The 8,760-nt window shown below is 38.3% G+C and overlaps 1 pseudogene; it reads right to left on the bottom strand.

Annotated features, from left to right (window-relative positions):
- Positions 1–867: 867 nt before the first annotated feature.
- LOC103256780 lies at positions 868–8,369 on the bottom strand (annotated as a pseudogene).
- Between the last annotated feature and the right edge of the window lie 391 nt (positions 8,370–8,760).

Genomic DNA, 8,760 nt, shown 5'->3' with positions numbered 1-8,760 from the left:
GTTTTAATTGGCTACTCTGACACCTGACTGCTCAGCTCTCTCTGTCCCAGCTGAGTTCCTGACAATAATTTTAAGTTATCATAGTCTACCTGCAAATAATTTTGTATTACTTGGAAAACAGTAATATAAGAATCTTACAACTATATAATACTATTTACCCTACTTCCACCTTTTGTCATTATATTTTATTTCTATATGTTTCATAAACCTCACAATACATTGTTATTATTTATATTTTAAATAATGATAGTCTTTTAATTGCATTTAGAAATACACATGTGTGTGTATATATATAAAGATATTTTGAAAAAGAACTTTTACATTACCCAGATAATTACTTTTTTTTCTCTTTATACTTTCCCAAACAGATCCAATTGTTCATCTGGTATAATTTTTCTTCAACATTTTAGCATTTCTCATAGGCTATCTACTGCAAACATGATCTCAGATTTTTTTCTGAAAATATCTTTATTTTGCTTTCTTTTTTTTTACTGTATAATCTTTTATTGTAACAAAAATATTTAGATGAGCATCATAGCTCTATGTTATCATATAGGTACCCATTGAAGAGGATAAATTGGATAAACTGTACATTTAACATTTCCTTACTATCTTACAATTAATCTAATTTTGGGGAAAAACAAAAGATAAAAGCATCCCTTGTAATATAAATCTATATTTTTTCCAGATACTTTATAGACAACACAAAATTGAGACATAACTGTAGATCATTATAATTATGAACATTAGAACCTGCAAAATGTAAAAATGCAAGTATTTACTGCTAGGAATTTGTCAAATGATAATCAAATGTTTGTTATACAACTATTTTAAGCTTGTAAGATAATATTCAAATACTTTATACTGCTACTGGTCCTTTTGTTTGATTTTATACATTAGCACAGATATTCTAGCAAACTCTTTTTTAAAAAATCTGGTTAGCCTTTGGATTATCACTTCTTGAGACATAATAGAGATGTAGATAAGCAATAGAAAAATGACCAAAAAAAATAATCTAGAAAACATAAAATTCCAAACAAAGCATCCAGTATAAAATCTAGAGGTGATAGGAGGTAGAAAAATACTCCCTTTAAACAAAGTATTATCCTAATGCAGAACATCCAGAAAAGGCCCCTGACTGAAAACATTTATCTGAATGCCTGCCTCAGAAAAGTGGGTAGATCCATAATTCGTTCCATAATGGATCTGGGCTGCCCTGAGAATCTTCTGGTCATAATCATCAATATCTTGATGCAATCTTCCAACATCCCGAGGCTGATCATCATCACCAAATATTGTTAAGAGTAAAGATACCGTTTGTCTACAGATTGGACAACTAATTGCCCCAAGCCATGAACTGTATTGTTAGTATGCAATAATACAGGTACCACAAAAGAGATGACAGATTGGACAGTACATGTCAGTGTAGAATTGCTGTCAAGCAGCAACAGGCACATTCTGTTCTGTTTGAAGTTGTCTTCGAAGTACCCTTATAATCACTTGATTTTCTTTTCTTTCTTTCTTTCTTTATTTTTGAGTTGGAGTCTCACTCTGTTGCTCAGGCTGGAGTGCAGTGGCATGCTTACGGCCACCACAACCTAAACCTGCTGGACTCAGATGAGTCTTCAGCCTCAGCCTTCCAAGTAGCTGGAACCACAGGCACATGCCACCACGCCTGGCTAATTTTTTTATTTATGGTAGAGATGAGATCTTGCCAAGTTGCCCAGGCTGGTCTTGAACCCTTGGGCTCAGGCAATCCTCTCACCTTGGCTTCCTAAAGTGCTGGAATTATAGCATGAGCCACCACACTGCACCTAGCCAGTACTTGATTTCTGGGTGAATGTTTTGATGTACATTTTCCTTCTATAACTGAATCATCATCCAGTTTCAAACTTTGAACTTTGAACTTCCCCTTGATAGTTGGCCATTCCAGGTCTCACCACAGGAAACTAACATCCCCAGTCCTGATGACAGGAGAGATTATTTTGTTCATGCCATTCCTCTTTTGCTTTAATTTTTAAGTGTATTTTTGTTGGATTAAGGATTATATTTGCTTTTGTTTTTTGTTTTTACTTTAAGCACTGTAAAAATCTATTTTATTGTCTTCTGGCTTCTAGTACTTGTGGTAGATGTTAAATGATATTTATATGGGTCATTCACCTATATGTAAGATTTCTATTTTTTTCTATCACTGTTTTTAGAATTTTCTCTTTATATGATCAGTTTGACTATAATGCAATAGTTGTGTTTTTCTTAGTTCTTGCCCTCCTTATGTTTACTGAGTTTCTTGGAACTATGGGCTAACGTTTTTCAACAAATTGGAGGAAATTTTAGCCATATTTATTCTGCTATTTCTTCTGTGCCTCTCTTCTGTCTAAGACACCAGTTACATATATATTAGTGTTTGATATTGTTCCACATATCCCAAGGGCTCTGTTCTTTTACACCCTTTATTCTCTTTGTAGTTTAGTTTGCATACTTTCTTTTTTTTTTTTTTTAGATTGGAACATATAGTTTATTTAGAAAGTAAATTGGAGAGAGAGAGAGAGGAGATTCACCTCCCCAAGGTAGGGGAGGTGGCCAAAGCTAGGAAATATGGCAACCGTAGATCAAAGAGCCATGTAGACACACCAAAGTTTAACAAAACAATGGCCAGTTTGAGTACTTTCAGGTGAAAGTATCCTGCCTGATAATTTCAACATCTGGGCCATTTCTGTATCACCTGCACTGATTGTTTCCACTTATGATCATGGATCAATTTTCTTTCTTCTTTTGTGCCTTGTAATTTAAAAAAAAAGTTTAAAAAATTGCTTGATGGGGTTGACATGCATTTACAAGCACCCTTAAGACAGCCTCCCCTGTCCACAGTCACCACCTGGGGCTGAAGCACTGTTTCCTAGTTTCCTGCTTATGGCTGTTGCCACTGAAAGCAATCTGTCCTCCCCAAAGGCAGAGCCATGGTGCAGCCTCTGGCATCTCCAACCAAACACTGTGCCAAGGGCCTGAGAATCACTTCTTACAACCCGCCACAGCAAGTGCCTGCATGCAGGTGCCTTGAGGACAGGCCTGCCAGCCATCGTACCCCTCCATGCTCAAACACACTTTCTGGAAGACCAGGGATTGTCTTACCTGGTTCACCACCATTGGCAACTAAGCACTTTTCCCAGGCATCTGAAGATGAGCCCAACCAATCTACTGATACCACTACAGCTGGCAGCCACTTGGATATGCCACCTACAAACCTGGGGACTGGCCTGCCCAACCTATTGCAGCCACTGCCAATACCAGCACAGACTGCTTGAGCATCAGAGAGTTGTCCTGCCACTGCTACTGCCTTCAACCATGCAACACAGCTGTCTAAAGACCCAAGGACATGCCTGCCCACCCACCCAGCTTACTGCTGCCATTGCTGACACCCAAACAAGCCTCTTGGAGTCCCAAGAATTGACCTGTCTGGGCATGCTGATATTGGCAGTGTACAATGGCCTGGGCCCCAAATACAGGCTCTCTTGGCCCATTGCTACCACCAGTGGAGCATGAGAACTTGCTCAACTGGTGTACCCAACCCCAGTAAAACTTTACCACAACCTCTACTGACAACTGCACCCTAAGTCACTGAGGAAGTCATAGAAACCACTGATATTAGTCATAGTTGAAGAAATTATATGATGACCATAGTACTGCATGGACTTAGAATCAAAGCCAAAGTGCTCTACCCAACCAACTTCACAGAGTTGAGTAAGATATAAGAAAATACAGATAAACAATACAAATAAATCAGAAACAGAAATCCTGGAACTGAAGAATTCATCAAATAAAATAAAAAATACACTTGAGAGCTTCAACAATAGATTATATCAAGCAGAGCAAAGAACTTCAGAACTTTAAGACAGGTTTGTAAAAAATAACCCAGTAACATAAATATTTTTAAAAATGAATAAAAGAGAATGAACAAAACCTATGTGGCATATGGGACCACATAAAGTGGCCAAATACTCAAATTGTTGGTGTCCCTGGAAGCCAAGAGAAAACTAAAGGGATAGAACATTTAATAAAATAATAACTGAAAACTTCTCAAGTCTAACAAGAGACTTAGTCATCCACAGACAGGAAACTCAGAGATGCACAAATAGATAATGATTCCAAAAAATCTCCACAATACACTATAGTCAAACTATCAAATGTCAAAGATAAGGAGAGAATTCTAAAAAGAGCAAGAAAAAAGAGTCTAGTCACTTAGAGGGAACTCTAATCATACTAACAGCAGATTTCTTTCTTTTTTTTTTTTTTGAGTTGGAGTCTCACTCTGTCACCCAGACTAGAGTGCAGTGGTCACTCCCGGCCACTGCAGCCTTGACCTGCTGGGCTCTGGCGATCCTTCCACCTCAGCCTTCTAGTAGCTGGAACTACAGGCGTGCACTACCACGTTTGTCTAATTTTTGATTTATTGTAGAGATGAGGTCTCGCCAAGTTGCCCAGGCATAACAGCAGATTTCTTAGCAGAAACCTTATGGTCCAGGAAATAATGGGATAATATATCCAAAGTGACAGTATATCTCTCACTAAGTACAAACAGCCAAATCAAGATGGATTAAAGATTTAAACAAAAGATTTGAAACTATGAAACTACTAGAAGAAAATATAAGAGAATAATTTCAGGAGATTAAGCAAAGATTTTGTGGCTATGACCTCAAAAGTAGAGGCAACAAAACCAAAAATGAACAAACTGGATTATGTCAAGTTAAAAAGTGAAAGAAGCAATCAACAAAGTGAAAGACAACTTGTTGAATGGGAGAAAATATTTGCAAACTATTCATCTTACAAGGGACTAATTATACAGCACATATAAAGAACTCAACACCACAGTAAGAAAACAGTTCCTTTAAAAATGGTCAAAGGACATGAATAGACATTTCTCAAAAGAAGACATATAAATGGCCACCAAGTATTTGAGAAAATGCACAATATCATTATCAGGGAAATGTAAATTAAAACCATAATGAAATATCATTGTACGCTAGTTAGAAAGGCTATTATTATTATTATTATTATTATTATTATTATTATTGAGTTGGAGTCTCACTCCATTGCCCAGATTGGAGTGTAGTGGCACGCTCATGGTCACCCCAGTGTTGCCCTGCTGGACTCAGGTGATCCTTCTGCCTCAGCCTTCTGAGTAGTGGGAACTACAGGCTCATGCTATCATGCCTGGCTAATTTTTTTGATTTATTGTAGAGATGAGGTCTCACCAACTTGCCCAGGCTGGTCTTGAAACCGTGGACTCAGGCAATCCACTCACCTAGGCCTCCCAAAGTGCTGAGATTACAAGCTGAGCCACCAAGTCCGGCCAGAAGGGCTATTTTTTTTTTCTTAAATGAATGCTGGCGAGGATGGGGAGAGAAGGAAACACTTATACACTATTGGTAAGAATGTAAATTAGTTTGGTAAGAATGTAAATTAGTATAGCCACTGTGGATAACAGTAGAGAGATTTTCCCAAAACCAAAAAATAGAACAACCATACAATCCATCAATTCCGCTAGTGGGTATTTGTTCAAAGAAAAGGAAGTTAGTCTATCAAAGAGACACCAGTACCCTCATGTTTATTTTTTATTTTTAAATTTTTTATTTTAAAGATGTGGGGTACAATTCAGGGTTAGGTATACAAATGTTCATTATACATCTTTTTTGACAAGGTGTACCTTTCCTTTTCCCTCCCCTGGAAGTTTCCCAATACTGCCAATCTTGCCCCCCTTCCCCTGACAGTTTCCCACTACGCCAATCCCTTTCTTATAGTATTAATAATTGTTCAAGGTCCATTTATGAGTGAGAACATGTGGTATTCAGTTCTTTGTTTATGTGATAGATCACTCGGTATTATAGACTCTAAGTCCATCCAAGTTGCTGTGAAGTTCATAATTTTGTCCTTCTTTATGGCTGCATAATATTCCATCGTGAATATGGACCACATTTTTTAAATCCAGTCCTCTTTCAGTAGGCGGCATGGTTGTTTCCATGTTTTTGCTATTGTGAACAATGCTGCAATAAGCATACGTGTGCTGGTATCTTTTTCATAGAGTGATTTGAGTTCCTCTGGGTATATTCCCAGTAGAAAGATGGCAGGGTCACATGGAAGTCGATTTTTAGATCTTTTATGAATTGCCAAACTATCTTCCACAGAGGTTGTATAGTTTGCACTCCCACAAACAGCATAGAAGTGTTCCCTTTTCCCCCGCATCCTCTCCAGCATCTGTTGTTTTTTGAGTTATTGATGATGGTCATCCTGGCTGGAGTTAGGTGGTATTGCATTGTGGTTTTGGTTTGCATTTCTTTGATGACTAGTGTGACTGAGCATTTTTTCATGTATCTGTTGGCTGCTTATATGTCTTCTTTTGAGAAGTGTCTATTCATATCTTTTGCCCCCTTTGTAATGGGGCTGTTTGTTTTTTTCTTTTCAGCATGTTTGAGTTCCTTGTAGATCCTAGATGTTAGGTCTTTGTCAGATAAACAGTTGGCAAATATTTTTTCCCTGTCTGTGGGCTGTCTCCTCGCTCTTTTGATGGTTTCTTTGGCTTTGCCGAAGATTGTCAGTTTGATGAGGTCCCACTCTTATTTTTTACGGCATGGGCACTTGGGGGTTTTCTTATGTCGGAGTCAATTACCTTGGTTGTTATTGGTCTATTTATATCCTCATATTTGTTGCAGCACTATTCACAAAAGCCAGGATATGGAATCAACCTAAGTGTCTATTATTGGATGAATAGATAAATAATAGCTGATAGCAGAGTAGGATAACCATAATTAACACAATGTTTTGCATTTTTAAAAATAGGTAGAAAGAGAACTTGAAATGTTTCAACACATAGAAATGACAAATACCTGAGATAATGGATAACCTTAATATCCTAGTTGGATCATTATACATTATATAATAATATATGGAACAAAATATCACATGTACCCTATAAATATGTACAAATATTATGTATCAATAAAAATTCATATCCTACCAGACTCGGTGGCTCAGCCGTAACCCCAGCACTTTGGGAGGTTGAGGCGAGTGGATTGCCTGAACCCGCGAGTTTCAGACCCACCTGGGCAACTCGGCAAGACCTCATCTCTACATTAAATCAAAAAGGCTGAGGCAGAAGGATCGCGGAGCCCAGCAGGTCGAGGCTGCAGTGGCCGAGAGCCTACCATTGCACTCCAGTCTGGGTGACAGAGTGAGACTCCAACTCACACACACACACACACACACACACACACACACACACACAACTCATATCCTGGCCATTTTGAAGACAAGTGATTATTGAAATGAATAATACTTAACTCCAGGGGCTGAATCATTCCAATGTGTAGTTGAGCTTGGTCTTTTGTTGTAGCTTTACTTGATTCAGTGCACCACAGACTTCAGATATTTTTTAGTGTGTGGGATTAGGCTTTTCTAGTCAGAAGGGCCTAGGGTCTCAGCATTGGTGATGTTCTGGAAAGATCTTTTTGTTTTATAACCGTGCTGCTAACTTTTCAAACTGTGGAAGATTCTGAATTACAATCTTTCTGGAATAAGAGTCCTAAAGAAGTTTGCTTTGCACTTCTATCCTGGCTTTCAGAGCCTAGGGAAATTTCTCTCTGCTCTGCTCCTCTGCCTCTATCCTTTGGAGGGCGGCTACCTTTATATGAAGGCTTGCAATGCCTCAGATTTCTCTCAGCTTGCATCTTTGCTCAGTCTTTTTTTTTTTTTTTTTAGAGACGAGATCTCTCACCATGTTGCCCAGGCTGCTCTCAAAACTGTGGGGTTAGGCGATCCTCTCACCTTGGCCTCCCAAAGTGCTGAGATTACAGGCTTGAGCCACCGCACCTGGCCTTGCTCTCAGTTTTTGATGTACTATCACTGAGTGCATGATGAAGTCCTATGGAAAACTGACAGATAGAGAAAGACTTAATTTGAGACTAGAGTTTCTTGGAATTCTAATCTATCAAACCAGCCCACATATATACATTAAAAATACATTAAAATTTCTGTCAATTTCTCCTTTTTATCTATGGGGTTTCTGTTTTGCTGCTTTACCATAATTGAAAATCAGCATGCAGGAGAGAAAATTTCCTGTTTCCTGTGAGTAGCTTAGCACTTTCTGGAGTTCAATTCATTTAGATTCTTTGTACTCTAAGCAATCTAGTGAATTAAAAACAAAACAAAATTGATTTTGTGGCTTATGCAGATAATTTTGGTTGTTAGATTGAGAACAGTGGTTACCTCTGTGACTTTTGTCACACTACCCAAAAGGAGAAAGGCTTTTTTTAATTTTTAAGGGGTTATAAAAAGCTCAGCAAGGCTTTTGTGTACCTGAAGAGCTTGTTAGTTTCCATTTTGCTTTATTTTTGATTTTCATGTTTTCATTTTTTTTTTTTTTGAGTTGGAGTCTCACTCTGTCGCCCAGGCTGGAGTGCAGTGGCATGCTCATGACCACCGCATCCTTGACCTGCTGGGCTTAAGCAATCCTTCCATCACAGCCTTCCAAGTAGCTGGAACTACAGGTATGAGCCACCACCTGGCTAATCTTTTTGGTGATTTATTGTAGAGGATGAGGTCACACCAGGCTGGTCTCAAACCCCAGGCTCAGGCAATCCTCTCACCTCGGCTTCTCAAAGTGCTGGGATTATAGTAGTTTTACCTTAGATTGGGGAAAGCCTAAGTACAAAGCTATGGATATTTTTTTCTCTAAGGAGCAATAAACATTCCAGCCTTTTTATTATTTCT

Source organism: Carlito syrichta, unplaced genomic scaffold, assembly GCF_000164805.1.
Source record: "Carlito syrichta isolate Samal-C Ts95f unplaced genomic scaffold, Tarsius_syrichta-2.0.1 Scaffold296304, whole genome shotgun sequence".
Taxonomy (NCBI): Eukaryota; Metazoa; Chordata; class Mammalia; order Primates; family Tarsiidae; genus Carlito; species Carlito syrichta.
This window is presented reverse-complemented; position numbering and strand designations above follow the sequence as displayed.